Source organism: Anser brachyrhynchus, assembly GCF_964034855.1.
Source record: "Anser brachyrhynchus genome assembly, chromosome: Z".
NCBI lineage: Eukaryota > Metazoa > Chordata > Aves > Anseriformes > Anatidae > Anser > Anser brachyrhynchus.
In genome coordinates this window covers 17,305,839-17,322,926 of record NC_137697.1, presented here as the reverse complement: position 1 = coordinate 17,322,926, position 17,088 = coordinate 17,305,839, and the positions used below count along the sequence as shown (strand labels likewise).

Genomic DNA, 17,088 nt, shown 5'->3' with positions numbered 1-17,088 from the left:
ACAGATAAAACTTTGTACAATCCTTTTCACAACTTTTTGTAGCCGTATCATGAAAATTAGTATGTTTCCATTTGGATGGCACTCTTACATATTACTTCTTTGATGATTAGAAACACTCATAAATTTCAGACTAGAGTTATTCATACCATTATATATACCAACAATTAAAGCAACATCTATAGTAAGATAAATCAGGTGACTCAACTGCAAATATCTACATTTAGCCAGGTGAAGTTCATTTAAGGCCTTTGGTTTTATTGGCATCACAAGTCAAACCCTGATCTTATGTTCTCAAGAGATAAATGATTATTTTAAAGAAAATAAAGACTTCCTAAATACATTACAGAAATAGCAAAAATGAGAAGGGAAATAACAAGATGCAGGGAAGTAAATATATTAAATGCAGCTTAAGAGGAGACCTCAAAATGGAAATATGCATTTGAGTTTAGTCAGGTGATGTGATATGTCCATATACTAGTTAAGCAAAATGAAAAGTCAAATTTCTTTGCACAGTAAGTGCTCAGACAATGTTGAGCCACACAACTTCATGATCTAAGTTGAAAAACTTAATATATTAAAAATGAATATATAAAAATATTACCTCAAAGTACTGCATTTAAAACGCATGCCACAAAAGCCTTTGAACTAGTAAGAGATTATGCTTAAGCCACTCCATATCAATTTAGCGTATTGGAAAAGTGGAAACAAAGCACATTTAAACAAGCTTGGATACTTTGTCTTTATTCATGCCTTTAAAAAATCTTTCCAAATCAATATACCCCCCCCCTCCCCCCCCAAAAAAAAGTTAAATGAAAGCAAAAAGAGAATTTTTGTTATGGTATAAATACATATGGATAAAAATCTTAGTGATGATGCACATGACATTTTGGAGACAGTGTACAAAGTCTCAGATAATATTTTGGTGAACTTCATTTCCTCTGTGGAAAATTTGATTACATGCCTCTTCTGGAGACTCCCAAATGAAGACAGACTACAGAAGGACCCTTTCACCGCATATTTTTTTCCATCTGAATTTAACATATGTGAAAGTTCCACACCATGAAGTCAGGTTGCTGAAATCTTCTTCAGCACAAATATTTAATGGGCAAAGTAAATAGATTTTTTTTCTGCAAAAGTTTCCTAGCCTGCTTTTTGGTGCAGACGTGGAAGCATGCTTTGGGATCTATAGCTAAGTACTTTGTGGACTTCATATTAAGATTGGTAACAAAGATGCTAATTGGTGCTGATGGTAGGCAGGTTTCTGAAAACCAGCAGCTAGCTTGAGATCATATACCTGCTCTTGTTTAAAAAAACAATCAATCAAACAACAAAACTAAAACAAACAAACAAATCAGATACAAAAGATTTCAGGCCCTATTAGCAATCCTTTGTACCAGCCTGTCTTTCTGGCTTGGCATGGGTATAATTCATTACATAACTTGAGATATTACTTGAGAATTGTTAACCCGGAACAGTTAGGCAACTGAATCCAGAAAACAGACGGTCAGCATATTCTAGATTTTGGTCTTTAAGTCAGGCCCTGAAATTTGGGAAGTCTGGGACTGGGTTTCTTTATTTTAGGGCATAGTTGGTGTAAATCCACACAGCACATCCTGGGACACAATAACTTGACATTACAGTTGGCTAGTACAGGATGCATCTACTGCTCATCTAAACAGCATCTTAAGAGATGAAAGTATTCAGTGGTATAAATAGAGGCTGCAATCTAGAGCAGTCAGCAATCTGCATTTTTTTTCTTTTTCTTTTTGACAAAGTGGATTATTAATCATATTAATTAGCTTTTTTTGTCCCATTTCCTTCCACCTGCAATGGAAAAGAAATCCAAATGTTGGTCTGATGTATATATATATATATTTTCTCTTCTTCCCATTACATTCAGCAGATGTCGTTCTTGGCACTCTGAGGTTCATTTGGATTTTCAAAGGGGCACCCCATCACTGAAAGCATTCTGCTCACAAGCTGCAGAGCAGAAAAGTGAAGAAGACTGTTGCAATACCCTTTGACAGAGAAAGGTTTGACTAAATTAATACCTTCAATAGCCATATGAAATTTCTAATCCCACAGGTCAATGCACACCACGTAAAATTCTGCATGTCTGACTTTCTGTTGCCACAGAGAGATATTCTGGTGAGCAAAATTGCTAATTCTTTTCTTGTGCACTGTTTGCAAGTGCTGTTGAATTGGATGGCACTTCTAGCTAACAGGCGGAGCATTCGCTCTGTTGTGGTGCACTCATTTGGTGCTGTAGAAAGAATAAACAATGTATTCTCCTTTGGTGACAGTGAGGGACTCCCTATATTATAAAACAAGAAATGGTGCGGGAAAAGGCAACATGAAAAATCTGCTAAAAATGACTGAGTCACATAAGAGTATAGGATTTTAAAACATAGTGTTTAAAACATAGTTTAAACATAGGTTTTTTTAAAACATTTTTTAAACATAGTTTAAATAAACTATGTTTACTGTCTCCTTCAAACTGGTACTGAGGATTGTTGACATACAAAAGGAGCCATGATTTTTGTTTTTGGTAGCTGAGATAATCTGTTTCTAAGGGTTAGTGTATCCTTCAGTACTGGTACTACTAGATATATGTAGAGTATTAAAATACTGGAAGATGTTCACGGAAAGAGGAAACCTCTTAGCAGACCACTGACTGCATTTACTGGATGCAAATGATCAATGATAAAACTATAATTTCTGCAGATTTTGGAGATTTAAATTCCTTTGGTCAGAATGGTTTGTCACCGTGTTTCTCCTGACAGTACATGCAGGCAGTTTAACATTTTTCTAGCAGTAAAAACTGTCTCAGGTTTTTTTTTGTTGTTTTTTTTTTTTTGAGTACATGGTGCAGCAGCAGGGTGAGAATCCTTTGTGCTCAAGTTGTTATGCCTTTGATGTGCCAACGTGAGCTAACTTAATCCCTGGTGAACTAAAAGTAAGCTACATCAAGGTTACAAGGGGTAAGAGCCTGCATGTGAGAAGTTAACACAGGGTAGGTAGTCTGAAATCCCATGGTAACTTGTTGATGTTTTCATAACCAGTGTCAAAGGCTGCTTGATGGACCTAACAAAATAGCAAAGGTTCTCGACCTCTGCATACCACCAGGAAAATGCCAGTGACCGAAGGTACTGATGAAATCACAGCGGAGTACCCAGACTTTAAATGTGGTCAATAAGAAACTAGGAAACTGTCTGTATCCAGAGACACCTGGACACAAGCATCACAACCTACTGAGGAGGGAAGAGATGAGTGAGCACCATGCATGGCTTGTACAATCAGTTGGGACCAGAATTCTAGTGGCTCCCCCTGTGCTTCTGGCTGCTGTAGCAAGGGCACAGCTTCAGCAGCTGTGACGTGCATCAAAACACACCTTTCTGAGCTGTGCTACTGCAAGAAGACCCTTGCAAATCTACATTCTTATTCTTATTCTTATTCTTATTCTTATTGATAAAGCAGTGCATCTTCTACCATCTGTCAACAGCTGTAAGTGTTAAGGTGAAAAAGTAACAAAGTAACAGTGGCTTACCCATGAAATGAGATCCAGCCTACTATTTCAACACTGTAGAGTTTTGTACATGTGAATCGTCCAACACGTATGGATTTGGTTGCAATTTTTCATTAGTTTACTGTTTATATTGAGAAATATATATATATTTTTTAATACTTGTGCTGAAACACGTTGTTTCAACATGTGTGAAATGACTGCAACAATGCAGTCATTGATTTCCTTCTTCTGCAAACTTTTAAAATATATTATTTTCCAAGCCATTTTATTTATGTTACTAAGAATGGGAGAATACCTGTTTCAGTTTTTCCTTTGCTTAGTGTTTCACAGTGAAGTTTTTTTTTTTTCTTGAACATCATGAGACAAAATATAAAGTGAAAAGTTTTGTTAAAGTTTATTTGTCAAAATTTATTTTATAGTTACAAAAAACAAGGGAGGTATTAGTAATACTAAAAATATATTTTATTTAACTTTAAAGATTTATGTAACATCTTTGGATTCAGGATTTTGTTAAATACCTGAGAAAATGAATTTCAATTTTGGGAATAATGATAGTGCTTGAAAGAGGGACTCAAACAGTTTCCCTGGGTCTTTCTTTCTTTCTTTCTAGTTTTAATTCACATAAAGAGGTAAAGGAGAGAAAAATCACCAACAATATAGCAGCTCAGAGAGAGAGAGACTACAGGGAGGAAAGAACAACAGATAGACAATATAAACAATGGTGATAAAAGAAGACAATTGAAACATAAGCAGTTATGCTTTTGGAACTGTTCTGAGTCTGGCTGGGATTGAGTTAATTTCCTTCACAGCAGCCTGTAGGATGCTTTATTTTAGGTTCGTGACTGAATAGCAGCTGGTAACCACTGACTGCTGAACAGTGCTTGCACAGCCTCAAGGCTTTCTTTGTTTCTCACTCTGCCTCCAAGAGAGCAGGCTGGGGGTGAGCACAGTGGGTACAGCTGAACTTAGTTGACCAAAGGGGTATTCCATACCCTAGAATATCTTGCTCAACAGTAGAACTGTGGGGAATCTTTCCAGGGCAGTTGTTGCTTGGAGACAGGCAATTGCTCTGCTGGTGAGAGATTGCCTTTGCATCTCTTGTTTGTTTTTGCTATTTTATTTATTTATTTATTTACTTATTAAGTGTAACCTATTCCTTTGAAGTTTCACATAAAAGTAGAGAAGGTTGCTCTGTGAAGAACCCGAGAATGACAAAAAAACTTACACTGATAGGAAAACATTGATTAGTATACAAATGAAGTAGAGTAGGTATGCTACATTGGTGCCATGCAGATCACAGCACTACAGGATGTTTTCGCTCTGCTACAGGAATGGGCCTAAGGGTATTATCCCTGGTCTTAGACCAAGTGATGGGGAGTGGAGCTGGTCTACAATGCTGGAGACTGTAGAAGAGAGGGATCCTGTCCTAACCTTTGGCCCAGGAGGTTCCTATGTTTTTTGCTGGAAAGTATGCCACGAGTGGATTATCATGTGCCTTCTTTCTGAGTACATTTACTAACCATTCACTATGGGATTGAAAGGATACATACGCTGACCAGGAGTAACTAGTCATTATGTTATTCTACCTATCTCAGTACAGACATATCGACACATTAATATAAAGCAAGTGAGTACCGAAAAGGAACAAATATAGCTTCTGGTAAATGAGAATTATGGTTGTGATCAGAATACAGAGACAAAGAGATCTGAAGTGTTTCAGAGAAAAAAAAGAGCAGGTAAAGAAGGATAACATTACACATCAATCATATACTATCTCTAGAAGATAGGGACAGCAAAGACATATCTAAATGTTTTGGAAAGGCTGATGGATAGCTGGAGATCTGGTGCTGGAAGACCCAAGAACTGAAGGAACTTTTCTACTTTTGCCCTGCAGGATTAGATTTTTGACATAGATATCTTACTTTTAAATATTATCAGATAGGCAAATATTACCAGGTTTTTACATACCTGGTAAAGATTAAGAAAAAACTCATGTCAGAGAGTGTGGTAGAGGGGTGAGAATTTCCTAATCCATCTCTGTTTAAACCAGGTCTTGTCAGCTACCTAGAGACCAAAATCTGACACAATTTTCCTAAAATACTGGAATACTGAAATATATTTTATTGGTCTTAATTTTCACTTTTGTCAATATACCATTTAAGGTTTTGTTTGTTTGTTTGTTTGTTTGTTTTGTCCCCCCACCCCCACCCACCTTGGTCATGCACCTGTTGTTGCATTCCTACTTATCCTATATAACTAGGAAAAAGTCTCTCTTCAGGAGATCCAGAAATAGGTACTGCAAAACTAAGCTGTGCAACATTATCAAGAAACTCTTGGTTGAACTATAGTATGTTGGGACATTTGAGCTATTGGTATGAAGATAATTCTTATGAAGGCAACATAATATGACCAAAACAAAACAAAACAAAATCCAACAGTGTTGTTTACAAGACATTGGGTAACTAACCCATTTACTAAGGACACAATTGTTTGCTATCTAATAATCCCAGAGATTCAATCTTGACATGAAATAATGCAGAAGATATGAGCTGAGCTATCCATGTTATTAAACTGTCGATATCAGCCCGTCCCCCAGTAAGCAAGAACAGAAATATGGCAATACCTGTCCTGGATGTCATTAACACACCTCTCATACAGGGTGTATTCCTTCAAAAAGAAAAAAAAATCAGTTAGGAGTAAACTATAGGAAATGGTGGACTCAGCTATACTGATGATAGCAAAAAGTCATACTGGACATACAAGAAAGACTCATAAGTTTACAAAAGGTGTAAAAAGTGCCAGTGTTCAGAGAAAAGACATCAGCATTGCTGAGAAGTACTCAAGGGTAGATCTGGGTCTGTGCTTGATTGGCACTACAAAATGTCTACCTTAATGGGTCAGAAAGATACAAGGCATTGATGTAGATTGTAATTGATAATATAACAGCCCAATACCAGACATCTCATACAAAAGATAACTAAACCAGATAGGCTTTGTCATTCCCAGCAAAGATCCTTCAGCTTCTGACATTACATGCGGTGACTAATTGGAATGACAGAGAAGTAATTAGACATAAACTGAATGTGGCAAACCTTTCAGCAGATGAATAATATGGGAAAGGCAAAGTAACCCTCCCATGCAGAGCTCCTTTTCATCCTCAAAGGAACCAGAGAAAAAAATACCCAGAATCACAGCTCATGACGGAGTTTCCTGGGGCACAAGGCTCTTCAAAGAGAGGAGGCAGGAATCAGAAAAATGACAGAACAAAGTTGCCCATCACAGTGATGACTGGTGCAGATTCAGGACTGATCCTCAGACTCCTGCAAACAGCACAAAGAGGCTGGCATGGCATTAGGAGCATTTAAAAGGACAAGGCAGATGAGTCCCCTCTGTAAGCTTGGCAGCTGTGATCACGCTAGGCAGGTTCAGATCCCAACAACTTCCAACATGAGCCACAGCCTTTGATTGCTGCTGTGATGAAAGGCTGCAGGAACACAGTGGTTGATTTTCAACAGCTGATGGAGCCTTAAGAAGTGTATGTAGCCGTAAGCTGCTGCTACCTGTAGAGATGAGACTGGTAGTACTACAAACCCAAGACAGTGCAATACGTATACTATATATACTGCAGTGCTCCTGATCCTCAGCCTTATGTTCAGGGCATTAGACAACAAGAGCAGTAATACGCAGCTAGACACCTACCTGTTTTTTTTTTTAAAATGAAGTACTGCAGTGTGTGTGTGTGTCTGTGTGTGTGTGTCTGTGTGTGTGTGCGCGTGTACAATCAAAACCTTGTTCTGATTAGACCTGGGAAAACCAATGTCCACCTGGCTCCAGAAATGGTATCAGTGAAACTCCTGAATTATTTTAGCAGCAGGAGTTTCAAAACTCAGTGTGGCTGGCACCCTCTGAACCTGGAGCTCCTGCTGTACTTTTGAGCTCTGCTTGCTCTGGGGTGAAAATTGCAGAGCTCCCTTCACTGCAGCAAGCCAGAGATGACATTTGTTTTACAATGTTGAGTTATACTGCTGCTCAAGTTCTCTGACAAGCAAAAAGACAGAGATATCTTCAGTTTCATGAAATGCACTGGAGCTGTTAAAACTACTCAAAGTTTTGCTCTCGAGCACTGTGGTGGTTTTAATTGGGTGGGCAGCCGAGCTTCACCACAGTCAATCTATCACTCCCCCTCCTCAAAGGGAAAGGGGAGAAAATATGATGAAAAGGGCTCCAAGGTTGGGATAAGGATGGGGAGATGGCTCAACAATTATTGTGATGGGCAAAACAGACTCAATACAAGAAGATTAGTATGATTTTTGCCTATGATTAGCAGACCAGAACAGTGAGAAACCATGAGCAAACTAAAACCACATTCCCCCCATCCACCCTCTTCTACCTCCGCCCCCCAAGCAACACAGGGGAATGGGGGCTGTGGTCGGTCCCTAATGCTTCATCTCTGCCACTCCTTCACAGTCACTCTCTGCCCCTGCTCCACGCGGGGTCCCTCCCACGGGATGCCGTCCTTCCCGAACTGAGCCTGCGGGGGCTGCCCACAGGCAGCAGCTCTTCAAGACCTGCTCCCACACGGCTCCGTACCACGGGGTCCATCCCCCAGGAGCAAACTGCTCCAGCACGGGTCCCCCACGGGCGGCAGCTCCCCCCAGGCCCCCTGCTCCTGCGGGGGCTCCTCTCCACGGGCTGCAGCTCCGGCCCGGGGCCTGCTCCTGCGGGGGCTCTCCATGGGCCGCAGCCTCCTCCAGGCCACATCCACCTGCTCCACCGGGGGCTCCTCCACGGGCTGCAGCGTGGAGATCTGCTCCGTGTGGGACCCGTGGGCTGCAGGGGGACAGCCTGCTCCACCAGGGGCCTTTTCACAGGCCACAGGGGAACTTGTGCTCTGGTGCCTGAAGAACCTCCTCTCTCTCCTTCTTCACCGACCTTGGTGTCTGCAGGGCTGCTTCTCACTCCTCTCTCTCTCTCCCAGATACTGTTGAGCAGCAGGTTTTTTCCCCTTTTATTAAATACACTCTCCCAGAGGCACAAACAACATTGCTTATTGGCTCAGCTCTGGCCAGCAGCAGGGCCCTTATCTAACATGGGGCAGCTTCTGTATTCTTCTTCCAGAAGCCACCCCTGCAGGCCCCCCCACCAAAACCTTACCACGTAAACCCACTGCAAGCAGATAGCTCATCTTCCAAGGGAAGTTTCAAATCCCTGGGTACAATTTAACTAATATTTTGATGACCAGTATGAAGGTGGCTGTTAGTGCTTCACGGGTGACTGCTGGTGAAGATTAAACATTCCTCAATGCTTCAAGATGGCTCTTAATAGGTACTTTTAAGTAGTATTTGAGCTTTATTGTGGTGATGGTCCTTTGACATCTACTGCCCTCATAGAGGCGTGTTGCTGTCTCCTGCTGTTTCTATTAAGTGATCCATTGGCTTCCTAAAGCTTTTAAAACCTAAGCATGCCCACTGTGCAGTGGTTGCCTAGAAAGTTCACAAGCCCCATAAGGAAAATGAAACCAGTGATAATAAAGTGTTACGGAGTGCCACAGAGTGGAATACTGCAAATGTTTGTAGAAAAAAATCCTATTTAAGCTTTAAAAAAAAAATTTTTTTTTTTATTCCACTTCTGCTATACAGTATTTTTAGAATCACCTTTTCTTTCATTATGAGTAATTACTATTTGTGGAGCTCTGGAGACCTGCAATTAAAGTGTAAATTGTTATTTTATAAAAATTATTAAAAAATACTGTTTCTTCCCTTTCCAAATACTACCTATACATGATTATAGATCAAGGCAAATAATTAAAAATATTTTCCACAAATATGCATTTTTTTCAATTCAACTCAAGGCAAACTTAATTAACCAGTGTTCCTCCCCTTTCATGTTTGTTATTCATTAGAATTTTAACTTAATAAATGAAATGCTTGACAACAGTTTTATAACAAAGCATATTCTTGAAAAGCAAATGTTTGATTCTTATACATCACCATTCATGCCAGAAATGCGGAGAGAAACCTGGATTGCTTACATCTCTAGTGAACATCAGGGAAGTTTCATATGTTTTCATGTATGTATGTTACAAACACATAAATTGATCTTGATCATCAGAGATAACAGAACAGTCTAAAGCACCAGATAAAAATTTTAATAAAATTTATTTGGGGGCTGTGACTAATTTGATAATGCTTACATTTAGAAACAAACTCTTATGAACGTACCATCTATAAACTAGGAATAAGGCAATTATGATAGGACTGGAATGCTAATGTTATCCTTAAAAAGCAACTTACCAGGCTCCAACCAAAGACCAAAACGAACATTAGCTGCTGTAGGCCAGAAGAGATGTGACACTTGTATGTACTATATACTTGTCTGTGTTCTTCTGGTGTATGAAGCTGTGAAGGAGAGGAGACCACCAGTTGTGCAGGGAGCAGGAGATGGGGTCAAAAGTGCTGGTAATGTCAAGGGCTGCTGGTGATGCATGTCTGGGAAGGGGGGCAGATCAGGAGAAGGCATGGATAGAGAAGGCAGCTGGGGAATGAGGGATGGAAGGCTGGGGGAGGGAGTCCATGGGGAAAGTATATCTTTCATCCCACTCTAATGCTCATCAGTTTTGGTGTGTTAGTCTCCTGTTGCAATTGGTCACTGGGTAGCTTCAGAAACACAGAGTTGTGGTGAAAGCAGAAGTTCAAGGCCTGTAAATAACTCTTGGGAGCCAATATAATAGGCTCAAATAGGAAAGTTCAATGCTTTGTGCTATTTCCTGAATTTTATTTTATTTTATTTTTAACAAAAATAAGTAGGAAATTAACCTCTTTAATCTATGTTTATTGTTATACTAAGATGCAGAGCAATTTGGCCAAAAGCTGTAGAAATTCAGTATTATGAGTGCAAGTGCAGCTTTATGACAGTGCTTTGCAAGTGTTACTTCATTTACCTTTAAGTATCCTGTTTATGTTTTTTTCTCATTGGGTCTTCTGTTGCAGTCAGCATGAGGGTGTCTTGCTTTGCAGATGAGCAATGACTGTGCAAGGTAGCAGAGGAGGAAGGCAGTACTCACCCTCATATGGGGCAGAGGTGGGAAAGCACTTGCTGAACCAGACAGTAGATTACAGAAAAGAAAAGCCTTCCTAATGCGGCTGAATGGTATTTGAAAGTAATGGCAGCTGTTCCACCTCTGCCACTGATTTATTTGCTTTTACACTAGCCAATCAAACCGTGGTCTTTGGTAGGTGACAACATTTGATGGAGACCTTTCTATTTCTTTCCTTCTTTTTTTTTTCTTTTTTTTTTTTTTTTTAAGGTGGTACATAACATAATGCAAAACTATCTAAACATAAGGATTCAATTAACCACAAACAGGATACCTCAAATCAAAAAAATGTTTTGGTCTTAATATGTCTCTTTCTCTGTTTTCCATACCTAAAATGAGGATAACAATATCAATTTGGATATAGGTACTTTATAAAATACTGAAATGATATGCAAAGATTACCCTGGAGCGCATGTGATTACTAACACTAATATAATTTGTTCCTAAGAGGTAAGTTTCATGAAAAACTGATAAGAGAAAAATCTGTTTCCGCTGTCCATTGTAACCACCGAATGAGGCAGGGATCTTACAGAAGAAATGTCTATGATCAAATCAGATAATAATTTCATAATGTGCTTAAATGCTTGCAAAAAAAAAATGTTACCAGTGTTGAAGACTGATTTGAAAAAAAATCTTTATTCTATATGAACATGCAGAGTGTTGAAGTAGATTTATTTTGATCATTAGAGATGTGTCTTATTGCTCTTCTGGTGTTTTATTCAGAACAGGTTACAATATTAGTCTTCAAAAATTTTTCAGTGGCAGAATTCTTCAATTTTATCAGCTAAAATTACCAGGACTACATGCATCTGCTACCTCCCGTATGGGAAAATCAGACTAATAGCACTGTTTTTGACAAATATGCAATATCTTAAAATTCTTAATAACGCTAGAACAATTGTTTGTCCTAAGTTTATGTATCAAGTTGCAGAGAACATTTCAGCTCATGTTTAGATGGCAACTGTATTACGGGAAAGCTATGGTGGATCTTAATAAATGAAACTAATAGAATATTATATCCATGTGTAATAATAAATTCTACTGCAATAAACAGATATAGATATTTCTACTGTGAGTAAACATCAGATTTGACCTGACTGGGTATCAATCAGGTCAAAGATGAAGTAGCTTTTTGTTACTTCCAACACCAGAGATCTCATGAATGCTTTATTCACTGTGGCAAGAGGACAAATTGTCTCTGTGTGTTGTTAAATCAACTTTTTGTGTTTATGGTACAAAGCAAACTGACTGCTATACTAAGATGCTGGCTTGAAACAGCATTTATCTGGTGTAGAACTCTCTCCGGGTAGCAGCAGAGAAATACACATATTTACATATATCCTATCTGGGAAATGTATGCTTTTTGCATCTGGAAAGAAGCACATTGCTTCTCTGAATTGCTTGTAGCCAGGCCAGCTGCTGCACTTCAAGCTGCAGCTGATGCTGAGTCAAAGATAAGAATGAAAAAGTAATGCTCTTCCTTGCAAATCTCCCCACTTGTGCTGATCATTTTGCCTCTGTGTTGAGCAAAACATGACTCCCATAGTTCTTCATTGTTTTATGAGTTTATTTGTACTGCCATAGTGATGGATCTCAAAATCATGGACTCAGGCAGACTTCTAGGATAATGTAGGAACATATAGTTGAGTTAAATCAGTACTTTTGAAGGTATTTGTATAGAGGGACTGGTGAGGGATAGTTGTGATAATGGAGAAGTTCTCATATTATTATACTTGCATTGTCTGCTGATCTAAGCAACTCAAGACTGTAGAAATGTCATTGACACATGGATTGCTTCACATTTTGCTTATTTTATTATAGATCACGTAAGGGGGCATAATAAACTGAAAAATGAGTAAGTCATGGCAGGGTGTGTATGAGTAATATCGAATAGTGTGGCTGGCTTTGGGCTTGTTCAATTTTTCTTTTTTTTAGATTTAAAACTATATTTTCGCTCTCTTCATGCTACTAAAATGTGAAGCCAATACTGAAAGCTGACAGTGTAATTGATTATCCAGCAGAAAAAGAAGCTGTGTTGAGTAAGGCATCTTCTGCTCCTTTCTGGGAAGTACACCCAAAAATAAGGCCTGCAGTTCTGGTTCTTGCCAAACATTCCCATGGAAATGTGCTTTTCTGATTGATACTCTTAATACTCACCAATACACGTGTTTTGGAAATCTGACCCCTATGCTGCAGAAGACATATTTCTTATCAATCTCAAGGCCTCGGTGAACTCAGAGTGACAGGTAAGGAAATGGTCCTGTTTCTTAGGTTTATGCAGAGGACATCTGTCCTACATTGCCTTATAGAGTTCATCCTACCATTACTCCTTTTTCCTCCATCCTCCCTCCCTTTTCTGTTTACTTAGAAACAGCTTTTCAGAGCAGCCAGCTGCCATTTAACATGTATGTGAATGATAATGATAGTATGACCTTTACAGAAACTTGAATTACAAGAATATTTTATTTAAAATCTACAATTTCCACCATGCAGCCTCACTCACTAATCTCTGTGTGCCATGCTTTTGCCTTTGGGACCTTAGATATCATATATATTTTGCAAGGTGTTTTACTGGTTCATATATTCTATATTTAATTTGTTTTATTACATCTTTTCCATAAAAATTTTATTTCTTGAGTTAGAGTAGTGGATTCAAATCTTAGTCACTGAAGGCAATGAATACTTACATGAAATGGATACATTTTATTCCACAACATATCTACTACCAACAAACTTGACTTTGCTGAGGTTATGCATGGAACTAAATTTTTTTTTGGTAATTCACATATATATACACATATATTTAATATTCATATATATATATATATATACATACACATATTTAATCAAAAGGCATTGGTTTACCAGACTAAGTTTAAGGAGAAAGCATTACATTTTGCACATTTTTCATTTTTGCAAAAGTCACCAAGGAAAGAATAATTTTTATTTTCTCTCACATTACCTTTTAAATATGTTCTACACAAAACACCAGGAATTTGCCCTTCTCTCTTCTACAGAGACAAGCAGTTAGACAGCACAAATGTACAAATACCACTTCTTTGGAAACCCAGCTTTAAGTGGAATCAGTATTCTAGTTTAGAATGGGTTTTGTTCTGAAATTAAAGCATCTTATGTCATAAATTTTCTGAAAATTGAAAGCTTCAAACATTTCAAATATTTGTTTCTGAGATAATTTTCTAGAATATTTTGGGGGATTGTGATTGTCCTCCAGCAATTCTGAATGACAAAAAAAATCACACATTTCAAACCATCTTGGGACTGTCCTGTTTCTTCCTAAGCTATTGTCAGGAGAAACCATACAGAATTTCTGTTTTGTGCTAATTCTTATAGTGGCTTCAATACCAGCTTTCAAAGGTGGGATGACATGGAACTGTGTATTGTAAATACATTTGTTTGCCTAATGCTATTTTTTGTCTTGTAGCTTAATTGATTGTCATAAATTTAGACTTTGATGACTGTTACTGGCATTTCCCTCACTCTAGCCAACAATGAATGACTGTCCACCCACCAGTGGAGAGAGAACCACCCGCCACCAACGCCAGCAGCTCACAGGACAGAGCTTCCCTTCCAATGGAATTTTTTGATGTGTCACTTTCACATCTTTCTTGCTGTTACATAGTGGAAGAGCACAGCTTTCTGTTCCTAATTAGAGTATTTCTGTGGTATGATGATTTTGTAATTTTAAGGCCCTGAGATCACCCAACCTGCTCAAATCTCAGTGGAATACCAACGAGCTTTTGATCTGGTTGTAATTTTTTCAGTTGATGCAATATTCCTGATATATTTAAACTAATTCTAAATTCTAATTCTTTCTGATTAACTTATCCTTTGGTTATTGCTTCTTACTTTCTAGGGTGAGATTAGGTTATATGTTGAGACTGGATCTGTCTTTATCTTTCTACTTGGAGATCTGGAAACCTGGAGCATTTTCATGGACTCCTAGGAAGGCGTTATTGTTATATTAGGATTTTTTTTTTTTCCCCATGATTTACATTTACTGGATTTTGTTTTAAAAATGCTCGGTGTTACCTATTAGTTTCATAATGCCTATGGCAATCATTTCCTGTTCTGATTAAAAAAAAAAAAAAAGAAAAAGAAAAAAATCATGTTAATATTTTTTCAACAATTTTATAATCTTTCTTCACTTGTCTCAGCATTTATGGATATCAGTTTTAATCAAGCGTCACCCAGAATTGCAATAGTATGATCTCTCTTGCATCCTTTACTCTGATGGATTCCAAAATGAAGATTCCAAGCAGGAATGAGAAACAATATGCATATTATTATATGCATATAATATTTCTTGACACTGTTTAACTATTTGCAGCAGAAGGGAAAGGGGAAGCCATGCTCATACAAACTACTTCAAGACCTTAAGGTAATATTCAGAAGATTTGTACTTTGCAACTGCAAATTTCCATAGAAATGTTCAGGAAGAAACAGTAATCTGAGTTGCCTTGGATTTACGAGAATTTTGATAGCTAAGACCTCTGCAGGATGCTGGGCCTGTATCCAAGTCCTGAGAGCCAATTCTATGCTAAATAACTTGTGCTTACTGTAAGATTTCAACAGCTTTGGGGGTTATGCCAGGTTGGTCTTAAGAGGTGTGCTGTAAATAAGCACTTGCATGAAACTGAGAGAAAATAATATTCAGTATTCTGTTGTTTTCCACTGTATTGTGCTTATAAGGCAAAAGTGTCAGTGCTGCAGGGGTGGCCTCTGTGAGCAGAGCCCAGTAGCTACCCCATGTCAGATCAGAGCCAGCCGGCTCCAAAAGGGACCCGCTGCTGGCCAGAGCTGAGCCATGAGTGACACTGGTTGGGTCTCTAAGATAGCAGATTGAAGAAAAACAAACAAACAAACAAAAAGAAAGAAAAAAAATTAAAAAAAGAAAAAAAACTGCTGCAAATCAGCAGCTGGGAGAGAGGAGTGAGAAGCAGCCCTGCAGCGCCCAAGGGCAGTGCAGCAGGAGGGCAGGAGGTGCTCCAGGCAGGCAGCAGCAGTTCCCCTGCGGCCTGTGGAGAGGCCCCTGGTGGAGCAGGCTGTCCCCCTGCAGCCCACGGGTCCCACACGGAGCAGATCTCCACGCTGCAGCCCGTGGAGGAGCCCCCGGTGGAGCAGGTGGATGTGGCCTGGAGGAGGCTGCGGCCCATGGAGAGCCCCCGCAGGAGCAGGCCCCGGGCCGGAGCTGCAGCCCGTGGAGAGGAGCCCACGCAGGAGCAGGGGTCTGGGGGGAGCTGCCGCCCGTGGGGGACCCGTGCTGGAGCAGTTTGCTCCTGGGGGACGGACCCCGTGGTACGGAGCCGTGTGGGAGCAGTTCTTGAAGAGCTGCTGCCTGTGGGCAGCCCCCGCAGGCTCAGTTCGGGAAGGACGGCATCCCGTGGGAGGGACCCCGCGTGGAGCAGGGGCAGGGAGTGACTGTGAAGGAGCAGTGGAGATGAATCGCCAAGGAACTGGAGCCCCCATTCCCTGTTCCTCTGCACTGCTTGGGGGGAGAATGTAGAAGAGAGTGGGGGGAAGTTGTTCTTAGTTTGCTTCTAGTTTCTCACTTCTGTAGTCTGTTAGCGGTTGGCAATAAATTAATCTCCCTATGTGGAATCTGTTTTTGTCTGTGACAGTAATTGATAAGTGATCTCCCTGTCCTTACATCCACCCATGAGCTTTATTTTCTTTCTTTTTTTTTTTTTTTTTTTAAATTGTATTTTATCTCCCTGTCCTTCTGAGAAGGGGGAGTCTGAGAGCAGAGTGGTGGATCTTAGCATCCCATTGGTGTGAAACCACCACACCTTTTTCTATTTTTAATAGGACAAACCCCACAGAGAAGAGTTAGTCAAGCACAGGCACCACCCACCCCATGCTTTAAAAAGCTGGTTGAAGATGCTGCTATTTAAGACCCCAGAAGTTTACAGCCTGTGTAAAGACAGCTGTGCCCTGGAGAAGCCCTGCTGATGAATCACTTGCTGAATATATCTTGTGTGGTTTCAAAGCACTTTGGGATCCTTTGTGAAAAGTGTTATTACATAAGGACAAATATACCTCTGAGGCTTATGGCAGAAATTCTGGCTGCGCTCCACCTTGCAGTGCTGCTGGCAGACATCACCACAGCTTGTATCTGCTGACACCAGAAGAATCCAACCACTAAAAGCATGTCAGACTCAAAAAGCTTTCTGCTAATTTATGTTCCTTCCGGTAGCTGACTGCTAAGAAAGAAAGTTAATGACCAAATCTCATCCACACTGATGTGGTCACTGCTGAGTTGGCCTCTTTTTACCTGCCTTTGGCAGATTTGCTGTATGAACCAAGGCAGAGGGTAGAGAGAGAATCACTGTGACCGTATGTCACAGAGGGCAAATGAACTAAATAAACAAACTTCTCTTTTCTTGGACACACAAAAGTTTGAACCCCTCATGCAGACTGAACAACACATCCCATATTTTACACTTAA

The 17,088-nt window shown here is 39.6% G+C and overlaps 1 long non-coding RNA gene across 1 annotated transcript; it reads left to right on the top strand.

Moving 5' to 3' along the window:
* The first annotated feature begins 10,787 nt into the window (after positions 1–10,787).
* On the top strand, positions 10,788–16,327 carry LOC308185470. Its single transcript, XR_013943402.1, has 3 exons — positions 10,788–11,072; positions 12,558–12,868; positions 14,126–16,327. It is a non-coding gene; the product is annotated as an uncharacterized lncRNA (long non-coding RNA).
* The last annotated feature ends 761 nt before the right edge of the window (positions 16,328–17,088 follow it).